This window comes from Mustela erminea, chromosome 7 (genome assembly GCF_009829155.1).
Source record: "Mustela erminea isolate mMusErm1 chromosome 7, mMusErm1.Pri, whole genome shotgun sequence".
NCBI lineage: Eukaryota > Metazoa > Chordata > Mammalia > Carnivora > Mustelidae > Mustela > Mustela erminea.
Window position 1 is genome coordinate 76790732 of NC_045620.1, and position 12463 is coordinate 76803194.

At 36.7% G+C, this 12463-nt stretch overlaps 1 pseudogene; it reads left to right on the forward strand.

Annotated features, from left to right (window-relative positions):
- The first annotated feature begins 10623 nt into the window (after nucleotides 1–10623).
- LOC116596372 lies at nucleotides 10624–11906 on the forward strand (annotated as a pseudogene).
- Nucleotides 11907–12463: the final 557 nt, after the last annotated feature.

Here is a 12463-nt window from a genome sequence, read left to right on the forward strand (position 1 = left end):
ACATTCCCATTAATGCTATCCTTTCATGTGTTCAGTAATATACAACTAGATGTGGGACATAGTAATTTTAAATGTCAGAGAAAAAAACTAATACTACCCTCTGCCATGAAACACACTTCGTATATTTCTTTTTTTAAGGATCAGGTGAATTACATTTCATATACTCTGTTACCAATATAAACTGATGGAAAACACCCCAATTCTTTTAAAAATTGTTTTATAGCATTCATAGTGAAAACCAAAAGAGTTAATAGAAAGAATAAAAACAAAACAACAGTAGAGATCAATCTCACAAAGAGAGATGTAAAACCTTAAATAAAATGTCACCCAAATTCTGCTTTATATAAAAAAATAAAAATGGTACAGTGTATTAATTGTATCTAAATCAAGCAGCCCTAAATTTTTTAAAAAAACACAAAATAAAGGGGGCTCCTGGGTGGCTCAGTGGGTTAAAGCTTCTGCCTTCAGCTCGGGTCATGATCTCAGGGTCCTGGGATCAAGCTCCGAGTCGGGCTCTCTGCTCAGCAGGGAGCCTGCTTCTCCCTCTCTCTCTGCCTGCCTCTCTGCCTACTTGTAATCTCTATCAAATAAATAAAATCTTAAAAGAAAAAACACAAAGTAAAGCTTTTTCATCCATTTAGATGCTTAAAATTCAGCATCTATTCTCAGTAAAAGTAAGTTTATTAAAATGATTAATCATATTTATCTAGAATAAAACAACCAGCCATAATGTTAAATAGAACATGTTAGAGACATTCACAGTAATATCAGGAACAAAGTAAACACATCACTAGGTAAAAGAATAGGTCATCTCTGGGCAAGCACATTATGTCATCATCTACCTAGAAAATCTATAAGATCATCTGAAAAAATAAGATGATTTTGAAGAGAGCTTACTAAGTTAACTGATGCAAAAGAAACAGACCTTGATAATATCAGCAATGACTAGTTAATCTCAGAAGTTTGTGGACTGGAATCCTGGCTGAATTTTGAGATGTAAAATTAATTTTGAAATTTAATTTAATTTAATTTAATTCCTCAATTTCTAATTACTTACAAAAACATAATTTAAAATAATTAAAAGGAAAAACAGTGCCTGTGTGGATTGGCCCAAAAGGAAATAAATTTCAAATTAAATTCTACTAGACACATAATAGGATCATGAAATATGGCAAAATCCTGATTTATTGATGGATTGGTCTGCAGTAATTAACGAAGTCCCAGAAATAGCAGAAGAGTATCAAATATCTGTATATGTGGGTATGAAATAGGAATTATTTGGACTTCTTTGCCTTGAACTGTCTCTGAGTCAGTTTATCATCACAGATAACATTTTGTGAGACCTGCATTTTATGACAGGGAACTTACTAAACCAGAAAAATGATGTGAACTTATAAGTACTTTGGTTTCTGGAAAGGAGAGAAAAACAGATACTTGAACCTTTATAAGAACTCCAAAGCAGAAATTTTGCATATCTTTTTTGCTCTTTTTTATTTCATAATCCTTAGTTCAGGTTCTAGTTAAGGGGAAGTTTTAAACCTCTAACTAGGAAAATTTGAAAAAAAAAAATTTTTTTTCTCCCTGAAGTATGCCATGATTGGCTGAGAAATTTTAGAGAAATACTGCTTCTTCGAAGGTATAAAGGGAACATAAAACTGCTTATTCTGTTGTAGAAGAATAGACTCTATGGCAAAAACTCCAATTATACATAATCAAGAATGTATTTTAATCAATTTTAAAGAAAGGTGTATAGTTTATTCTTCCACTATTTTTTTTCTAAAGTTTCAGTCATCTGATTGAAAAAGAAGCTGCCTTTTTTTTTTTTTTTAAGATTATTTATTTATTTATTTGACAGACAGAGATCACAAGCAGGCAGAGAGACAGGCAGAGAGAGAGGAGGAAGCAGGCTGCTCATTGAGCAGAGAGCCCAATGCGAGGCTTGATCCCAGGACGTTGGGATCATGAACTGAGCCGAAGGCAGAGTCTTGAACCCACTGAGCCACCCAGGTGCCCCGAAAAAGGAGCTTCTTTAAAATAGATTAAGAATTCTCGGGACGCCTGGTTGGCTTGGTTGGTTGGGCCGCTGCCTTCGGCTCAGGTCATGATTCCAGCATCCTGGGATCGAGTCCAGCATTGGGCTCCTTGCTCAGCGGGAGCCTGCTTCTCCATCTGCCTCTGCCTGCCCCTCTGTCTGCCTGTGCTCACTCTGACAAATAAATAAAATTAAAAAAAAAAAAAAAGAATTCTCAGAAAAAAAATATGAAAATAATAAAATGATTTTACAAAAATTATATATAATTATAAGAGAATAATTATTTATAAATAAATAAAATAATAAATACAATAAAAATTAAGAATTCTCAGATAAATTTCTGATATATTGAGTTTTCTAAAGAACAATTCAATATTTGGAGGCCACCAATTATGTATGAAAAGTCTCTTACAAGATGGTTAGCAAGTGAGGACTCTGTGGTTATATATTCAGAGGAGTTGTGAGAGGTGGGCAGTGGAGTGAAGGATTGAAGCTGAGGGGAAAGCATTAGAATGAAATGGGTAGAAAATAACATTTTGGCTAATCTTCATGAAGAAGGGAATTGTAAAAGTAGTTTTCTATGACTTCTTTTTCTTTTTAATTCTACATGGAAAAATTTTCCCAAGTAATAAGATTAATATGCTGTGAATTCAGGCATACACATAATTTTTGAAAATAATTCAAACCTATATGTTATTATGTAACTGTTAACAAACAAGTTTACATTATAATACTCTGCCAAATAACATTGTACCTGGAGTATTTTATGAGTTGTGGAGGAGTAGCAATACTATGGTACTCAGAAAGAAAAACTCCACACACATTAAAAAAAATCAAAGAAAATATTTTAAATTATCAGAGTTAATAAAAGCTATAATGAAGTTTGTTCAGATTTTCAGGAAAATAAAATTGGAAAATAAAGGATTTATTTTTATTTTAGTATTTTGATCTTTAGAAGCAGTGAGTAGGCAATTGCTTCCTCTCTATCTAGTTTAGCATTAAGTAATTGTCTAGTGAATTTGTAATTATAGACAGATAACAAGGTAATACATGTGAAAATGTTGAGAGACTTAATATGCAAATGGAAAATGGCTAAACATATACAGAAATACAACTCCGGGGGTGCCTATGTGGCTCAGTTGATTAAGTGTGTGACTCTTCATTTTTTGGCTCAGGTTGTGATCTCAAGGTCCTAGGATCGAGCTTTGCATTGGGCTCTGTGCTCAGTGTGGAGTCTACTTGAGGATTTCTCTCCTTCTCTGTTACTCTACCAGTTCTTTCTCTAAAATAAATATAAATCTTTGAAAAAAAAGGAAGAGAAATATAACTCTGGTCCATAATCTGCTGCAAGCAGCCCAGGAAACTCACCTTTGTACAGTAACCACCTCAGGAATCCAATTTAGTAATCTGTAAATCAGACCTGCAGGGATTCAGACCATCACCTCTAGCAACAATCCAGAAAGTCAGACAATAATCCTGTAATGACTGACCTCAGGATCCAGACCTGATTAACAACTGACAGCTTCTCTAACTTTTATACCAGCTTTCAACTATGATGAACCAGAGAAAACCAAGTATGTACCTCTAACCTATCATGTAAGATGCCCCACTTCTACTTAGCCCATTTATACTTTCCCCATGCTAACAGCCTCCAATCAGGTTATACTCGAATCCATCCCCTTTTTCTACTATTCTAGGCTTTCTCATTCCTCTGCCAATTATATTGTTGGGAAAAATATTACCAGGTCTAGAGAAAGGAGGTTAGTGAAATACTATTAGAATCTGCCATTTACTCTCTTAGCGTCTTCATTATCATTCAAGGCATCTTCTTACCCAAAGTGCTCCCTGTCTCATCATCTATGGAATTACCACTGTGGCTATTTTCTTGTATCTGCAAATTATCAGTTCTAATATAAATGTCTTCATTCTTTCTAATTGGTAAATCATGTAACTCTATTCTGTTTTCTACTTTGTTCTTTTCAAGAAAGATTCAGCAAAGTATTCTGGTGTTTTGAACCAGGTGGTAATTAACTTCTGCTTTCTGTCTAGGACTTTCTCTAGTCAGACATTTGCCTTCCTGAATTTCTATAATTAGCACATTTAAATGACCTCAAATGGGATACTGGGTGGCTCAGTCGTTTAAGTGCCTGCCTTTGGCTCAGGTCATGATCTGGGAGTCCCAGGATCAAGCCCTGCATCAGGCTCCCTGCTCAGTAGAGAGTCTACTTCTCCCTCTCCCTCTCCCTGTGGGCTTTTGCTCATGCTTTCCCTTGTGCTCTCTCTCTCAAATTAAAATAAAATAAAGATGACCTCAAATGTTGGCTGTAGAATGCCTTTATGATTCTCTCTCTTTTTAAAATTTATTAATTAATTTATTTATTTTGAGAGATTGTAAGAGCAGGTGGGAAGGTGTAGAGGAAGAGGGACAGAGAGAATTTTAAGCAGTCTCCATGTCCAGTGCATGAGCCTGACATGGGGCTTGATGGCATGATTATGAGATCATGACCTGAGGTAAAATGAAGACTCACACTTAACTACTGGCTGAGCCACCCAGGTACCTCTGTGATTCTCTTTGAAATTCAACGTTGTAGTAAAAGAGGACTACCAGTGCCTCGGGCTTGCAGAAAGAATGTAGATCTAGGACAATATCATATGAAGCTTGTTAGGATTGAAGCTTTATTTATTTATTTATTAACATAAAAAAAAAAGTATCAGGTTGCAAAGGGCCTTAAAAATAATCTAATCAAAACTCTAATTGTGCCAAGAAGGAAATAGAAGTTCAAGAACATTTCACAGGTTGGACAATGTAATAGTTCTCTAGAATCCTTCTAATACCACTGCTCAGTGTTCTCAAAGCATTTAGTTAAGTACCTTGGCCTGATAGAGACAGATTTCCTGTCCTCCTTCCTCACACAGATATGGACAGAATCAGGGAAACTGGGGTATTTCCAGTGAACTTTAATTAGCTACCTCTTCAGATCAAACTTAATTTAATACTGTAACATTTCTCAGGCAGGTTTCCAGTATCAGAAAAATAAAAGAATGTCTTCATAATATATAACAGTGAATGACAAAAGCTATCAATGACAACGTAAAAGAAGTACCTACATATACAGAAGCAATGACACAAAATAAATTGAACATGATTTTGTTTTCCCTGTGGTGAATTTCAGAGAATTAGTTCTCAAAGTAGCATTTTTCTCGCTTCCTTAAAAAAATGGCAATACAATTCGGAATGGCTACAGAAAGACTTATGCCATAGTGGGATTGTTATTATTGAAGAATTTATTTTCCATCCAATGAAAAGTAATTCTCTATAATTATCAATTATATTGCAATTACATTTCTGTATCAGAAGACTCAAACATTTTATTCAAAGCAAACATCTGGGACTATATAAATTAAAAGTTAGGAAGAGTAATTCTTGCCAGACAATAGTGACAAATACAGGTAAATCTCCTGCTTTTCCAAAGTTCATGTTCATCCCTTTGCTTCTACAAAAGACCTGTGTTAGTACCTGTTTTCACTAACTGAAAAAATTTGTAGAGAAATTTTGTTTTCATGAAAAAAAGACAAAAATAGCATTCAGCATTTGTTTTACAACAGGCCATTACAGAGGCAGCCATGCCTAGAGCAAAGTGGCAACTCAGATCTTCTTCCCCAGGAACCACGCTCAGCATCTCAGCATCAAGCTACTATATCTTTGAACTATGTCTGTGAGCATCAGTGCCTTATCTTGATTTATTCTGTGTATGCATTATCAAGATGTGTCCTAAGGTGTCAGAAAAGCTTTAATCCACTGAGCCACCCAGGTGCCTCAAGGTACCAGAAAAGCTTAAGAGAGGTGATTTTTGGGGGCTGGGAATGCTCAGGAAATTTTCCATATCAATAACTGGTAATTGTTTCTTTGCTTTATATCATTTCAGCTTAGGAAAACTTTCCTAAGAACACTCTACTTTAAGACAGTGGGGGAAACCTCTACCAGAAATAATCTATTTTTTAAAGATTTATTTATTTATTTGAAAGAGAGAGAGCCCATGAGCAAGGGGAAGGGCAGAGGGAGAAAGAGCAAGAGAGAGAATCTCAAGCAGCCTCCCTACTGAGCACAGAGCCTGACTCTGGATCATGCCCTGAGCCAAAATCAAGAGCCTGCCAATTAACTGACTGAGCCACTCTGGTGGCCCTAGAAATAATTCATTATAATCACATTTTTCTCCTACTTTCCAATTTAATTTATAGGATAAATCACGAGAATTAGTATTGCTACAAAGGTAACATTTTCAATTTATCAAAGGTTTACAAGGTATTGGCAATAAAATAAACATATATGCTAAAGTATGGTAGGTAAAGAAGCCCTCTCCAACTCTAAGTTTGGTAATCATGATGTTTACCTCATGAAAAAATGCTGTTTGCTAATTTGCTTTTTAAAGCAAAGATGATTTTACACACTATCAAGTAGAATAAATAATGGGTCAGTCTTTTTAATGTCTATGTACAGATGGTATTTTGTATCTTGGTATTTCTCCCAAATCATAAAACACACACACAAAAATAGTGTCATAAAATTTTATTCAGAACACATAGTTCTTTTAGGCACAGTAATTTAGTTTTCTTAAATTAGTTGCTTTTCTCAGAACCTATTGTCCTAATTGAAAAAGGTAAGATCATATAAACCTTGTAAGTAGATCATTAGTATCCCCATTTTTTTCATCATTTCATCATGGGAGTGCATTTTGTAGCTATAATATGTTACACTCATATATATATACAAAGCACTACATTTGCTTTTATTTCTTCTACTCTAAATGACAGATTCATTTCCCCCTATATAACTAGTGAAATTGTTTTTATAAACTATAAAAAAATTATGTGAAAATACTTTTATGAAGTTAAGCTTGGTTTCCATGGCTACATAAAACTACCAGTGTAGATTTACCATAATCTAGAAAAATGCAATTGCTATTTTTATTGTTATATGCAATATTTATTTGACTCGAATTGCTAAGAACCATACTCTTAATGTTTAACAGGACTTGGTTTAGCAAGTTGTTGTACCACATCCTTTAATTTAAAATATATAAAATCTTTTTTCTCTTTTCTTTATTTTCCCCTTCTTTCCTTCCTGCTTTCCTCTGCCCTTCCTCCCTCCCCTTCTGCCTTTTCTTCATTCCTTTATTCCTTTCTTCTTTCCTTCCTTTCTTCTGTCCTTCTATGTGAGACTTGAATTGTGAAATGTCTGTGAAGCCAGACATTAAATTCATGGTTTCTGCAACTGGTATCTTCAAAGTGTGGCAACCATGTTTCTATTCTAGATCTGGTCTGTTTATTATAGAACCACTTAGCAGTTGTGTATGAAAAAGCTCCATGGATATATCATCAAAGATTTATATGTATACATTTGAAGGAAAAGAAAAGAACACCTAAATTAGTACAAAATCCATGGTGTCTTACTGGTACTAGTGGCTCAGGAGCTGAGCAACCAGTTCAGCTTGAGGTCAAGTTAAGGAAAGAGCAGGAATAAAAGCTCAGTGATGCAACTTTATTTTGTCAGCTGTGTCATGAATTCAGACTTGAAATATTATCTGGGACAAGATGGGTGGAGTAGACAGGAGCTTCCTTTGATAGGATATAGTACACAACAGTATCCTGATAAGCTATTTGGTTTCCAGGGATTATGTATCTGCTAGTACCTAAGGTATTGAGAAAAAGAAATTCCACCCTAATGTACAGTTCAGAAGCTTATCATTAGAATACAGAAAGGAAGGGATCCTAGAGGCAGAGTGGGTGGACATTGAAGGAAAAAGAAATGTAAGAATATCCAGTCAATTCCTGGTAGAGGGGAAAGGAGAAAACAGAAAGTTTAAAGCAGTGGTTCCCAAATAATGATTTCTTGTTAGCATCACCTGGCAAGCTTTACAGTAATATCAATGGTGGGGGTGCCTGGGTTACTCAACTCGTTAGCATCTACTGTCAGCTCAGGTCACGATATCAGGGTCCTGGGACTGAGCCCCATGCAGTCTGTGTTAGGGAGGAAGCTGCTTCTTCCTCTCCCTCTGTGATTTCTCTCACTCTCACTCTCTTTTAAATAAATAAAAATAAAATCTTTAAATAATAATAATAATAATAATATCTATTTTCAAGTCCTACCTAAGACCAATTAAGTTACAATTTCTCAGTTGAGTCCCTGGAATTAGTCTTTTATTTTTTTTTTTTATTTTTTTATTTTTTTTTTTTTAAAGATTTTATTTATTTATTTGACAGAGAGAGATCACAAGTAGGCAGAGAGGCAGGCAGAGAGAGAGAGAGGGAAGCAGGCTCTCTGCTGAGCAGGGAGCCGGATGCGGGACTCGATCCCAGGACCCTGAGATCATGACCTGAGCCGAAGGCAGCGGCTTAACCCACTGAGCCACCCAGGCGCCCTGGAATTAGTCTTTTAAAATGTCTACCCAAATGATTGCAATGTGTAGTTAAAGCTAAAACAAGCTCTAAGACCACTGACCAAAAGGGATATCACACTAAATCAGAATATAGGATATATACTTTATCATTAGTAAATTTGACATTGCTTGTTAGTCTATTTCATTTTGTTTGTTTTGCTCTCTCATATTTACATATGTAAATTGTAATTTTTTTTTTTTTTTTTTGAATATCTGGATGGATGAGGGTGTGTTTGACTCTAGGTAACCATGCTTCATGTAATTTGTTAACTTTGTTGTCCCACTGTAACAGCTGCATTTTAACTGAGGTGTAAGGGTTTGAGGACATCTTATGAGGTATCATATATTTTAATTATCTCCAAAGCCTTCTTCATTGTTATAACCCATGAACTCCAGAAAAATGGTTGATTTAGGACGTAATGTAATTTCTGGCATTAAATGATTCAGAACTTTCTTATGGTTTAAGCTGTGCTCCAAGACCTTGTGATCCTTTCGTTCCCCTTAGAGACAAGGTAGAACCCAGTGTCTGGCCTTCTATCGCTACCCGAAAATACTTCACTGAAATCTCTTCTAAAGAGAGCATGATCAAAGAAGTCTACAAACAAAACCCATTGTCTACAGAGACAAGCAATATGTATGGATTTGCCACCCTCCTTTATAATTAGCAAGGCCAATGAGAGGCTCTCCCATCTGAATACCTGCCATAGCTGCAGCTATATAGGCTTAACGGCCCAGTGTGTCCAGTGGGTCTGGTGAGATGTGGGAAGAACAGTCAGGGAGTCCAGAAAGCACTGTGTTTAGGGTAGGGGAAGGCTCTCAGGGAAGGCGGCAGTGAGTGAGTGGATAGAGCTCCTGGCAGGTACAGATTGCAACAACAGCCAAATTTAATCTTCCTTCATACATATTAGATTGTGTGTGTGTGTGTGTGTGTGTGTGTGTGTGTGTGTGTGTGTGTGTATGTGTGTCTATAAGAAAATACTATTTTTTTTTCCCACTGGGGACCATTAAATGCCTTCAAATTCCCTTCAGTTTACATCAGTGTGCCATGAGAATATTTTCACTTTTTGTGTGCCATGACATAAAATAAAATTGGGAAGCACTTATACAGTTTAATTTTGCATACATCAGAAGCACTTTATAAACAACACAAATTGTTACATGGTGTTACTGTATCCCTTGACTATAATTCCCAGTAATGTAATTCCAACATTTTTCATTTTCTCTCTACTATGGCACCGCTGTTCAAGTACTCCTCTTTGACTTCTGGATAACAGTAGACTTAGCGCCTCATAGATCCTTGGTTTTAATGGTGATCCAGTGTAAAAGGAGCAACTTCATCTAGGGAGCTATAAAATTAAGTATTATATGACAACACATATTATACTTTTAATATGTAATATAAATAAATATAATAAACTATGTAGTAAATGGGAAGAATATCCTGCAGTTCCTAGATACTTGAAGGCAAGACAGTAAGCAGCCAGAGATAAGACTGCTATTTTCATGAGTTCATTTATTCTTGATGTCCTTTAAGTTTTTATTGACAAATATAGAAAACTTTACTGAATCAACTTTGAAGAGACTAATGATCTGTGTTTGTCTCAGAAGATTTTTGTAAATAATCTTTACAAGAAAAATAAGCAAACTTCATTTACCTGAGCAACTTGATTTAACAGATATTTATTGGCTCTCTATTAAGGGAACAAACATGGAATGTTCAAAAGCCTTGTCAGCATCCTTTGCCAAAAATATTATGACTTTGATTAGATAAGGAGTTATATAGTAAGTAGGACAATGACTTATTTTCTCCCAGATATGTTCCACTTGAGAGACAGAAATAAGTTTAGTAAAATAAAATTGAAACCAGATAAAGCCTTTTCTTGCTTTCTAAAGATATTGTTATTTGCATTTTATTTCTCTACAGAAATTGGTCCATAATTGTTTATACAGTCTGAGGCTTCCTCCTTTAGGTCACTTAAGACCTAGCTGTCCACAAAATGAAAATATCAGGGTTGTTTTTTTGTGTAATTCCCTTCTTTAACTCTTCCAACACCAGTTAAGACCCTACTACCTAGGAAGCCTTTTCTAGCCAAACCATCTTTGAGATACGTACACACTATTAGTTATGCATTCCTTAGTTGAGTTTAAGATAACATGGTGGTTTTGAGTGTCGGCTCCTATAAGGAGAGGGGCGGTTGTTGTGGCCTCCATTGTTTGGGTTTTAAGGGTGACAGAGGCCATGGTCGCAGCAGGAGCTTTGGTTCCTTAGGAGGCCCAGGAGAAGGGTTCAGGCTCTTTGTGCCACATGTTCTGTTTTATTTCTATTTGTGTGAAGTGGCCTTTCCCGGACCAAGCCAATGCCTGCTGAAACTTCTTTCAGCAAGATATTGCTGAAGAGGAATCAGGACCTTGCTCCTAATTCTGCTCAACAGGCCTCCATCCTTTCTCTGGTAATGAGAGTAAACAGTGTGATTGACAATTTGATTGTGGCTTCAAGGACATTTAGAGTACAAATTGAAGAAGTCAGGCAGGGGTGATCATATAAAAAGGGAACAATGACTACAGAACACATTGTGGCTGACTTGGTTGTAATCCTAAAGATTCTGCCAACATTGGAAGCTGGTGCTGCCCTAGGGAAAGCCTAAGAGCACAGGATCCTTCCGAAGTTTTGACCACGCTGATCAATGAAACTGGCTTTGAGATCAGTTCTTCTGATGCTATGGGAATATTTTCATTGCAACAGTGCCACCTAGTCTTTGAAAACTGGACCCAGAACTCCATTTGGATATCAAGGTGTTGCAGAGTGACTTAGCAGCCATCAGACATGTTGGTTGGTTTGAGGAAAACACTTCTCAGTCCACAGTTGAAGTTCTTATCAGACTGCTAAAAGAGCTAAGAATTCGTTTTCCTGGCTTTGAGCCCCTCACACACACTCAGGCACTATGCTCTGATGAACAATCCCACCAGAGAGCCTTTGGCCCTAAACATGGCATACAGGTATTGCTTAACAGATTCTGGCTGCAAGACTGTTCCTGCCAGGGTCGGTGGGTATCACTGACCCCTGTAGGAGTGGCAGCTTCAGAGTACACACAGTCTTGACTCTGGAACAACAGGACATGATGTTTTACACAGCTCAGGCTCTGGTCCAAATTGTCTCACATTGTGGTTTTCAGAAGATTCTTGGCCAGGAGAGTGAAGCCAACCATCTTGCTTCTGAAATATCTACCTGGAATGGAGTAATAGTGACACCTTCAGAAAAGGCTTATAAGAAATGACCAGAGAAGAAGGAAGGGGAGGAAGAGGAGGAGAAGAACCAACTCAAGGAGAAGAGGAGGAAAGCATGGAGACTCAGGAGTGATCTTGCTTTCTCTTCACCCCCTTTCTTTTCCAAGGGGAAGACTGCAACCTAAGCTAACCTAAGCTACTAGGCTTTATATGGTGGCATTTCTGAGGGATGGGGAGACAGGAAGGAAAATAAACTGTACAGAAAGAAGTGTCATTCCCCTGGGTTCTGATTGGCTCTGTAGCCAGAAGTCTCCCATTTATGACCTATGCCATCCATCTATAGTGAAGCAGTGTACCAACTTTTCTCCCTAAGACTCCAAAGAACCCAGTTCTTTGGAAACCTTTCTCAGCCAGTACTTCATTGTGGAAATGTTGTGGACTGTTAGTGTCTGGATTTTTTTTCCCCCCTAAGAAAAATGATTAAAGTACTTCCTAGTTAAAAAAAAAAAAAAAAAAAAAAGAAGGCTAACATAGTGGTTTTACCATTGACATTTATATTTATTTATTTTAATTTTAAATATTTTATTGAGAGAGAGAGAGAGAGGGAATGAGCAGTGGGCTAGGGACAGAGAGAGAGGGAGAAAAAGACTCCGTGCCGAGCAGGGAGCCCAACTTGGGGCTTGATCCCAGGACCCTGGGATCATGACCTTAGCCACCTAAGTGCCCTGACATTAATATTTTAAAACCTATCTTTAAAAATGAGAGAATG